Source organism: Limulus polyphemus, unplaced genomic scaffold, assembly GCF_000517525.1.
Source record: "Limulus polyphemus unplaced genomic scaffold, Limulus_polyphemus-2.1.2 Scaffold6558, whole genome shotgun sequence".
Lineage (NCBI taxonomy): Eukaryota > Metazoa > Arthropoda > Merostomata > Xiphosura > Limulidae > Limulus > Limulus polyphemus.
Window position 1 is genome coordinate 17,772 of NW_013672168.1, and position 10,558 is coordinate 28,329.

Consider the following 10,558-nt stretch of genomic DNA (forward strand, 5'->3'; position numbering starts at 1 on the left):
CTACTTGTACCTGATGATGACAAAACCTTACCGAAACGTTGTACATTTGCTGTTATGTTAACTTATATAAAGTTTTTCTTTATTACCCATTCAAGTCATCTCACAAGCATTAAAATAACACAGAGTGAGGGTAAATAATGTTTTCAAAATGATTTATGTTTAATGTTCTGTGAAAAATGTTATGTTTGAAATAGTCTGAAATGCCAAACCCCCATTAGAAAAAGAATCATTAAAAAATACATATTGGAGCTCAGTTTAAAAAGATAATTACGTCAGCAAATCTAAATAAAGGGTTGATAAAAATGGAAACATGCATTTTTTGTTCCTTAGACCAATACAGATTGCAAATCATCAATAATCATAAAATTAACAAGTAATTAACAAGTTTATTTTTTCCATGATTTCTATTATTTATTGGCCTCTATACCTATAAGATTGGTCCAAATTGTATAACCATAACCCCCATAGTTTCTGCTTAAGAAAAAAAGACACACTTCTAACAAAACTGATTCACATCCAACTTTGCTCTTACTCATAAACGCGTATTTTGCTTCCAACAATGTAATCAGTAATAATTTATAACATAAGAGAATTTTAGTAATTTTGCTGTTAGAATAACCAGTTAAAACATATACTAGAATCGTAAATTACGTATCAAAACTGATAGACCTAATAAATTCTCACTGAATGAGATTTAAGTTATATCATGAAACTGAATGAAAGTTGTATCGAGTAAAGTGAAGTACTAGCAGAACAAGTGCCTAACACTGCTATATACTTACTACAATATATTAGTATCTTATTCATCATACTCAAATAACATGTTCAATCGAAGTGCCAATTACAGCAAAGCCAAAAATTTTGGTTTTAGATCTGTTTTATTAATTACTTCTTTTACCTGATATGGATTCATAATAACAGATTTAGGGTCTAACTTTTAGCCTAGGACTGAGTGTTTTTACTATCAACATTTATATTGGAACAAAGTTAACCCAAGGTTAAGAATCTTGAATTAAAAAAAACAAAAACAAAAAACACATCTTGTAACTGACCATGCCTTGTTTTTAACAGAGTATTCACATTAAACTGTATATATATATTGGTAAAATAATTCTGTTTTTAGCAAATCCCTTTAAATCAAACACACTTTTTCTCTTGTACCATCAACACAAATGTTGTCGTTAACAGCCACATACTTGTTTCACCTCTTCGTAACTAGTTGGCACATCAACTACGCCATTTTATGTTTATGTCGTAGCCCTTTAATTTAGGTTTATTAATAGCACTGGTTAAAATGTGTCCTGAATAAAATATGTTTATTTCTTTTTTATCCACACACACAAGTATATTATTTTGAGGATTATTTTGTCTGTTAGCTCAGTATATAGATTTAAAGCTGACCGAAATCTCCTAAGTTACTCAAGGGATATATGCATATATATATGCACTAGCCGTTCCTAATTTTGAATTGGTTGATTAAAGAGAAGGCAGCTAGTCAACAGAACTTATCACTATCTCTTGAGTTACTTGAATTGGATATTTGGATTTGATCATCCCTCTTATAACGCACCCATGGCCACAAGTGTGAGGTACGTTTTCGCGGCAACGTGACGCAAAACAGGGACCTTCGGAACTATAGTCTAGCACACTAAATCTCGCCCAGTGCTTGCAGCATTGTACCATAGAACCAAACATTATTTATAATTTTTATTTAAATATTCGTTACAAAGGTTCATTAAGAGATGAAAAATTACCGTATAAACAATAAATGTCTCATTTACTGGTACAATGCCATTTTTTTCATATTTTTCTCATAGATATCAGTTGTCGCTGAGGGACAAAAGAGTTTGCTTTTTGGTGTGTTACAACTACTTTAACAGGTGTCATTATTAAGAAAATAAGATAAATCACTCCTAACTGTTCTATTGCATGAAGCAAAATATTTACAGGCAACAAATTTGCTATTATGGTATTACTCTAAATACCAAAGACAGAATAAACCAAATAGTTCTAGTCATGCTAAAACAAAACAGTAGCCTTTGTGTATCTGTATCAAATTCACTATTCCCTTATTTATTGCTTTACTTGTCTTTGTGTTACGTTTACAAAGTGCGGTTTCCAACTTAATGAAAATGTCACAGCTACACGATGATCAATAACGTAACAGAGAACTGTTTACAAAAGTTGCGTTCAGAACGAGAGTAGTTGATTTATAACATAAAATACTACATATTGTTTTCTCCAGTGTTGTAGCTTGCTAGCTTGTTTGTAATTAAGCACAAAGCTACACAATGGGCTATCTGTGCTATGCCTACCAAGGATATCGAAACTCGGTTTCTAGCGTTGTAAGTCCAAAGACATTCCGCTGTACTACTGGGGAAGGGGGGGGGGGAGGGGGCGTAGCTTACTAGACATCTGTCATATTGAAGGGTACTTGTTAATTAAATGTGTTAGAGCTAAGATGCATTAGCCAATCTAAAAACTATGAACTGTTTGGTAGATATATCGTAAGCCAACACAAATGGTGTCAGATCTCTAATCACCCTTACGAAAACTATACACGTTTGGTGGTCTGCAATTGTTGGTACTTAGGTTATTTGTTTAATACTTATAAAGTTTCCAGTTTATTTGTCTTCTTAATTATTTCTTTGCACTTGTTTGTAATGTTGATAGTGGAATTTTGCTCTGGCTTTTGATAGATGCGCTTATTTGTAGGTGGAAATTTTATTGTTGTACTCATTCTGAGATGATTATCATTCACATTTAAAGGTAAGGTATTTCTTTATTCATAACCACAAAACATCCGCCTTTACTTAAAACCATTCTGAATTAGCTATTAATAATTTCCACGCTATATTACTTACGTTTATAACCCGTTTTAAAATCAAGCCTACTTGTATGTTCAGTACCGTTATATACTTTGGTGATAATAGGAAAGCGACCATCAATGAAAGTGTAAGGTTTCTATGGTTGTTCAAAACTTGGATGGTTATAGTTATCATTAAGTTCTTCAGCCTTAATTTTAATCCAGCTTGTAGATACTGTCGATTCTCCTCCTGATGACATAAATAAACTGATCACAGTGTGTCGTTTTATCACTAGATATATCATTATGTTCCATTCTCATTAATTTGAAAAATGTTTGCAATAGTGACGACAAAATTAGTAGACATATTTTATACATGTTGTGTGTATTACAAAATGCTGAAATAGTACAACTTGCGTCTAACGTCAATGTACGCATATTTCGTAGATCTATATGTTATATATCTCTGTCAATATACATATACTTCATATATTTTACACGCCTATATTCATACATAAATTACAAAAAATATAAAACATCACTCTCACTACTAAAAGTAATTTCGTAAGCATTTATAAATTATATACTCTGTACAAAAATTAATAATTGAAATGTATGTATTGTTTGTTTGTTTGCAATTAAGCACAAAGCTACACAATTGGCTATCTGTGCTCTGCCCACCACGGGTATCGAAAAAATGTATGTAAGTTATAGAGTTTGTCAAATGCTGATTTTTAATTTTACAAGTCATATTTTGTTACAAGATAGCTGTCTCGCTAAAGAAATGTCATATAATTCTATATAAAGATTCAGATTTCCAAACGTGGTACACGGCAAAATAGCTCTGACCCTTTCCGAACCAGTTATTCCAGAACCAGCATGCTTGTTGTCATCTTAGGTCCTTTACTGTTCATCGTTGGTTGACTGCAGCTACGAGAAACTGTATTGTCACTGCTTTTCTTTGATAGATGTTCTCCTATTTTCCTAGTGTACATTGGAGCCTCTACATGTACAATATTGGTCGGCACTCTAAGTGGTTAGTATTGATTATGACAGAAGATAATCCTTCCATTATGATAGTGGGGAATCAGGCATTCTCCAACAAAAACTACATTATTCAGAATGACCATAAATTAGAAATGAAAAAGCTGTTATATTAAAAGCTTGGATATTTCCAAAGTTTAGACTGCAACATAGAATTAGAGGTTGTGACCTGAATGGCCTCAGTAAATACTTCTAGAAAAATCTGTGACAAATGTTATAAGATTAAAAATACAAACCAGGTGTTATTTTTCCCAAATATGTGATATACGTACATAATCTATCATGAAATATATGTCCAATTGGCACCTGCGAATTAATTCTTTCAACTCAAGCTATAAAAGAGAATAATACTTTATTCCAAAGTAGTGCTTCCTATTGGATCATTATATATTAATAACACCTTTCTCAAGATATATTGGTTGCTGTATCACATACACATGAGATATTCTGTGATTGTTTGGTTTCCTGGAGGAACTACAGTTCCAGTATGGAAAGAAGTACAACTGGTAGTAAAGTATTCCTATGTCGATAATAAAACTTGATTAGTGATATACAAGCACTGGCTACTGCTCCTGAACAAGGAAAGTGAAGAATACAGTATATCGCTGTAATACAACACTAATTTATACTTGTAACAAACTAGCAAAAATTGAAGAAAGCTAAGTAACACTTACAAACCCAAAGCTATACAAAACAACATTTAACACTGACATGTGTATGCAAATTGCAGTTTATAAAGAAAATATATTCTGATTTGGTGTTCTCTATTTTCACTCTTATGCAGCATATAGTCTAAATGCTCAAATCAGAATCCTTAGGTTCAGGTAAAACCATCTTTAATTTAGAACAACCATTTAGTGGAAGAGAAATGTGTCTCGGCAATCACCACTTATATGACTATTCTTAACTGAATAATGGGATTGACTGTCAGAATTACATTGTCCCCATAGTGGAAAGTGTGGAGCATTTACAGTGGCATATTGTGCAGCTCAGAAGACTAACCACTAGCCATGTCCAGCTATGGTAAAGTACAAAAATAGATAAATATCGAGAAAGTATGCAGTAAAATCCTCACATTCATAAGTAGTTTTAACCTGCCAAACTTAGCATATTCAATCTCTTAAAACCACTGAAACTCCAATAACACCACGTTGTTTGCTAGTTCGTAACAAGCTATCAATTTGTGGTTTCTCTTTATTCATATTAATGTCACAAACTTAAAAATATTTCAGTTATGCCAAATTAAACCTATGTAGTCACCACCATGAATAAAAACAATGGAATATGACGTTTTATCTTTTGTGTAATGTAGACCAAACAGCAACTATCATCTTACTTAGTGGTAAACTACGTGTTTACACATATTTCATTTGCAAAATATTCTACACTATTATTAATGAAATAATAGGGTAAACCATATACTCCCTTAATGAGATGTAAGTAAGCTAATTATAGAAGATTTATTTCATCAGTCTATGAAGCTAAATTTATTCAACTCCTGTATTAATGAAAACATCAAGTGCACTGTGTTTTCCGTTGATGTAGTGTACGATGAAATAGTGGATTCATAAGATAAATATATTTCATTAGATTGATTTGATTTCCTCATGGCCTAATTATTGTCATTCCTACTGGTTGTGTTATTTGATTGTTCAATGTATGCAACGTATGTTCCAAATGAAAACAGGTACATATGATTGTCTAAAGGCAGCCAGTTATTTCTGCTGTTCATGCTTGGTTCTTCTTTTTCCGATTCATTAGGACTCAATCTCTTGAGCCCCCAGTGGCACAGCGGAATGTCTGCGGACTTACAACGCTAGAAATCGGGTGTCGATACCTTGGGTAGGCAGAGCACAGATAGCACATTGTATAGCTTTGAGCTTAACATCAAACAAACAATCTCTTGAACTGCTTGTTTACAGGTTTGGTGCAAAGGAGGATGTAGAATTTGATTTTCCCAGCTGTTTAGTTGTATGCTGCATATGTTGAGGTTTGCTATTAATTTTCTTTGTCCTCCATGCAAACATGAGCCAGTTCTGAGTTGGGTATAGAACAGTGCTTTAAGGAACTTGCTGTCAGGTGTACAGACAACATGACCTGACCAACAAAATTGAACTATCAGTAGCATTGCTTTGATAACAGGCGTAATTTGCTATGAAAAATGAAGACACTTGCCCCCTAAACCTTCGTTTGCTTGCCCTCAGACTTCGCAGGATATACTATAATATCATTCAATGAAAACAAAGTTTTCTTCAAAAACAGAATACGATAATTATATAGTTTTCCAAACATCATTTTTTGCTGATCTATATTAGATATGTAGTCTGTTGTTATATAATATAATTACACAAGAAAGTGCACTCAGGTTGAAAGTATTTAAAACTAGTAGTAATTACATACATTGTGGTCAAACCAATGGTAGAAATATAAGTTACTAGTGTGGGTTAATACGGCCCATAAACCATCATTGTAAAGCAATTGCATGTTATAAAAATAACCGAACTTTAACTGTGTTTTTTCACAGCATATTTAACTGTATATAATTTTTCATTGTTTGAAATCAAGAAAAACTTCCCTTGGGTAAAGTTCAGTAAAACAAGGATCTTTGTGCTCCATTTGTTACAGTCCACATTGTTTCTTATGTTGTTTAACTGAACAAGCACCTTACTACACATGTGTGCGATTAGTATTAACCTATTAAACCCAAAATTTATCTATTATCTAGCGAAACCACAACCAAGGGACTGGGCTTGGAGAAATCAGCGGTATAGAACATTTTTGGACACAAAACAGTTACAGATGGTATTTTCTCATGCACATACCTCCTTATATTCACACTAAAATTCAACATAAGTACTGGTAAAGTAGGAATTGCAATGTCCTTCTAGCATGTAGTTGCAATGAATTTCTAACAACCATCATCATTCACACTAGGCACTTCATAAAATAACCTCAAGTGATCTAGCTGGTGTAAGTAAGTGACCAATATATAACATGCTTGAAATATGTTACATCAATATTCCACTTGATAACTCAGAAAGTAAAAAATCGTGTTTTGTGCTTCATTTTTTCTATCTGCAGTAGATGGTTTCAACATGCTTATATGAGATGTTAATACCCACGAAAAACCCCCCTTATACATTTGGATGTACTGCAACTCGAAATTTCATGAGCACCCAAGTAGTCCACTGGTTGCAAGCTGTGACTGATCTACATTGTATTGATTTCCCAGTTCATCTACATTTCATTTGTACCGCAGGCTTTATTGGTTAATAACTTCTGCAACATATTCAGCCATACAATATGAAATGCTAGAACCAAGATGAAAGACAATTTTAACCTTACAAAGAATACAACCAATATCATGAGGAGTTCTTGATTCTCCAGTTATCTTAAGCTTATCTCTAATAGCCAGAGAAAATCATTATTAATTGACATAATTGGTGGATTCACCCAGAATGCCTGATGGACTTGAGGTTTAACAAAGATCTAGAATCGTGAGGGTCAACCAAACTTGCAAACTTGTATGTTTTTGCCCTTAGGCACATACTGAATTCTATTGAAGTGATCATCACATCTTTGGACACAAGCATCCAAGTGTGATTTGGTGGTCAGAAACAAACCAAGCTCTCTTGATACATAGCTAATTTTAGACTCAACATTATATTATGCTTTGCAGGGGAGAAAACACAATACTATTTTGATATCACTTGAAAAATTAGCACCATAGCAATAACTTTACAATATCAGTAGAAAGATATTCAAAACTTCCTTCCGAAGATTTGTATGTTTTTAATTTAGGTAATAAGTTTAAGCTAGGTACTTATCTTGAGCCAAAGTATAGTTATCTGATATTAATACAATTATTAAGTAATTCTTGAGTAAACTCTCTAAGTAAGAAGTACGATGTGCCAAAATTAACATTTTTTTGGTGGGATACATATATGAGTAGAGAATCACATACCGAGGAGGAAAAACAGTAAGTTACTTTTGTATGAATTATCCACATTGCCTGTTTCGTTGATTTATAAAATTGCATTAAAAATTGGCAGCTTTTTAATATAACGATCGAAATGATAAATTGCATTGTTTATTTATGGTATACTGATTTGTCTGTTATCTTTGTTCATTGCTTAAAATTCTAGTGAGGATCTGACTGCTGTTACAACATTGGTACAATAAATATTAGGATCCGAGTATTGATGAATAGCTGTTCATAACTACTATATCTATACTGCAACACTTGAAACAACTTGCAGCAGTGAGGTGTAGGTCGAGCTTAAGGCCTGCAAGATGATGGCATCTCTGAAAAAGTTTATTCTAGCTAAAACTGAGCATTTGCAGCTACAGTTGTTGGCTTTTACTCTTATTTGCTGTGACTATATCAATACATGGTATCAGAAATCACGTATGTCAGAAGAAAAATATTCTTGAGACCCATATTTTGCTTCTTGGGTTTGCTTGAAACGTTTTCAATGAATGTATCAGGGAGATCTTCTCATGGACATTTAATTCCATATGGAGAGGTATTTTCTATTTAGGTGTTACAAAGAAACCACAAAAGTTACCAATTTCTTGGACAGTTCAAGGATTTGAGCTTTTATTTCCAATAAACTGTCTTACCCTGAGTTCAGTCTTTTCAAACATTAAAATAGTTGAAGAGCTGGTTCAGATCATCCTTAGCCAACCTTCTGAATGTCAGTCTGATTTGTTTATTTTCATCCCTGATATAATGTCATAAGGCTCCAGTATTTATGTAGATCTGTGGCTGTCAGTCTTTACTGGCAGAGCAAAGCTTCATGACTGCATACATATCCTGTATTTTGCTCTGTCAACTTCAGCAACCTGCCTTTCACTATATGTTGACCGAATGATATGCTAAAGGATTTTAGTCTCTCTCTCTAACGTCTGAGATGTACAATGGCCTCATCTAATGGTGGGGTAACTCCAACTGGTAGAATTTGTTCTCTAGTGGCATCTCAACTCGCTTTAGTCACTGGTGACTCCATTCAATGATAGAGATTAGCAGCATTGATATATAGGCCAGCTCTTACATTGTCATAGCAACTGGTGGTTGTTAACATTTACCACATATTAGAGGTGAAATCAGGAGAAAGAAACTGGCTACTAGCTTGAGAGGTCCTGGGCCACTAAACCAGTGGTTAGATTTATTTTTGTTGTGATCCCGGAAATTACTTTTCTTCTCAACAATGTTCAAACTAAGGTTTATACAAGAGCAGAAAAGAACAAACTTAAACTCCTCAACAAATCTTTGTTCACAAAGCCTAACTTTTAACTTAATATCCCAGTTATGGCATACTTAACAATCAACAGGTGAGTTAATTAAAATCACAGTAGCAGGAGGTCCTGTATTTTGTAAATCAATGTTAAATAAGTTTGACTCAAACACGCACAAAATAGGTTTCCCCGAACCATAACATGATGAAATACGTAACAGGAACCTTATCATTTAGTATAAAAATGATACAAGATAAAACATACCTTTAATGCAATATGTAATGTGTAAATGGCTACTGAATTTATTTAAAAGATGATCTACACGAGAGATAGACGAAGAAAAATCTGTCTGAATATTTAAACACAGATGTTGAGATTCAATGTATGTGTGTGTGTTATGTAACTCCCGCTAAACCGCTGGATGTACCAAACGAATCGTCTCGGTCCCGAGGTTCTCACACCAGTAAATACTTTTACTCTACTCTTGGTGAACCCAAGTATATCCCGAAAATCACTTCTCCTAAACTGCTGGACTCACCAACTTCTAAGTGGTTCCAAACGAATCGCCTCGGTCCCGAGGTTTTCACAAAGGTAAAACTTTTCACCCAGTCATTTAGGGAACCCGAGTATTTCGTGAAAACACTTTTTATGGGATTCTCCAAAAGCTGACCCTAAATTTGGCATTCATTTAAATTAGGCCTACTAATTATCGTTCATAGAAGAAATAGTAGTTCAAGTATTAAATTTGTATTATAGCAACCCTGTAAATGAGAGTCATAGGCCCACGGATTCACTAATTAAAGAAATAAGATCAACGTTTAGTGGTGCAAAATAAATTTAAAATGAGACTGTCCCCAGTCTTTAAATATAATAAAAATTGTTTTTAATTAACAATTTCACTGTATACAGATTATATAAAATACTATGAGACTGGGAACAGTGTTATACACTCTACATGTTTCGACGTCTCATTATGTCATCATCAGGATGATATTAAATTTTTATTATTCTGTGTTGTATTTGAAAATGATCACACTCGTGGTCGAAAAGTTGTTCGTATTTTAACATATGAAAATTTCCAACTATTCAATGCAAAGTGTAAATAAACTTAAATATAACAAATGCTTTGTCCTTACGAAACAGAAATGGTTTCATTTTCAAATCAAAACTTAATTTATCCTCATCAGTGCGAATTATATGACACTACAAAAATTTTACATGACATTGGATGAACGTACAGTAACAAAATTGATGAGTAACCGGTGTATTATTGCAAACAGTGAACAAAAATAGAAAATAATATATATATATTTAATTTTGTGCTCAAATTGTGAAAAATTAATCATATTGTTACGACAGCTGAAGTCATGTGACGCTCGTAACACGTGATGAGTATCTGGAATAGCAGATAGAGAGATTGAAGATATAGACACAGTTAATCGAGTCAAGTGAGCAGTAGTTGACCGTAAG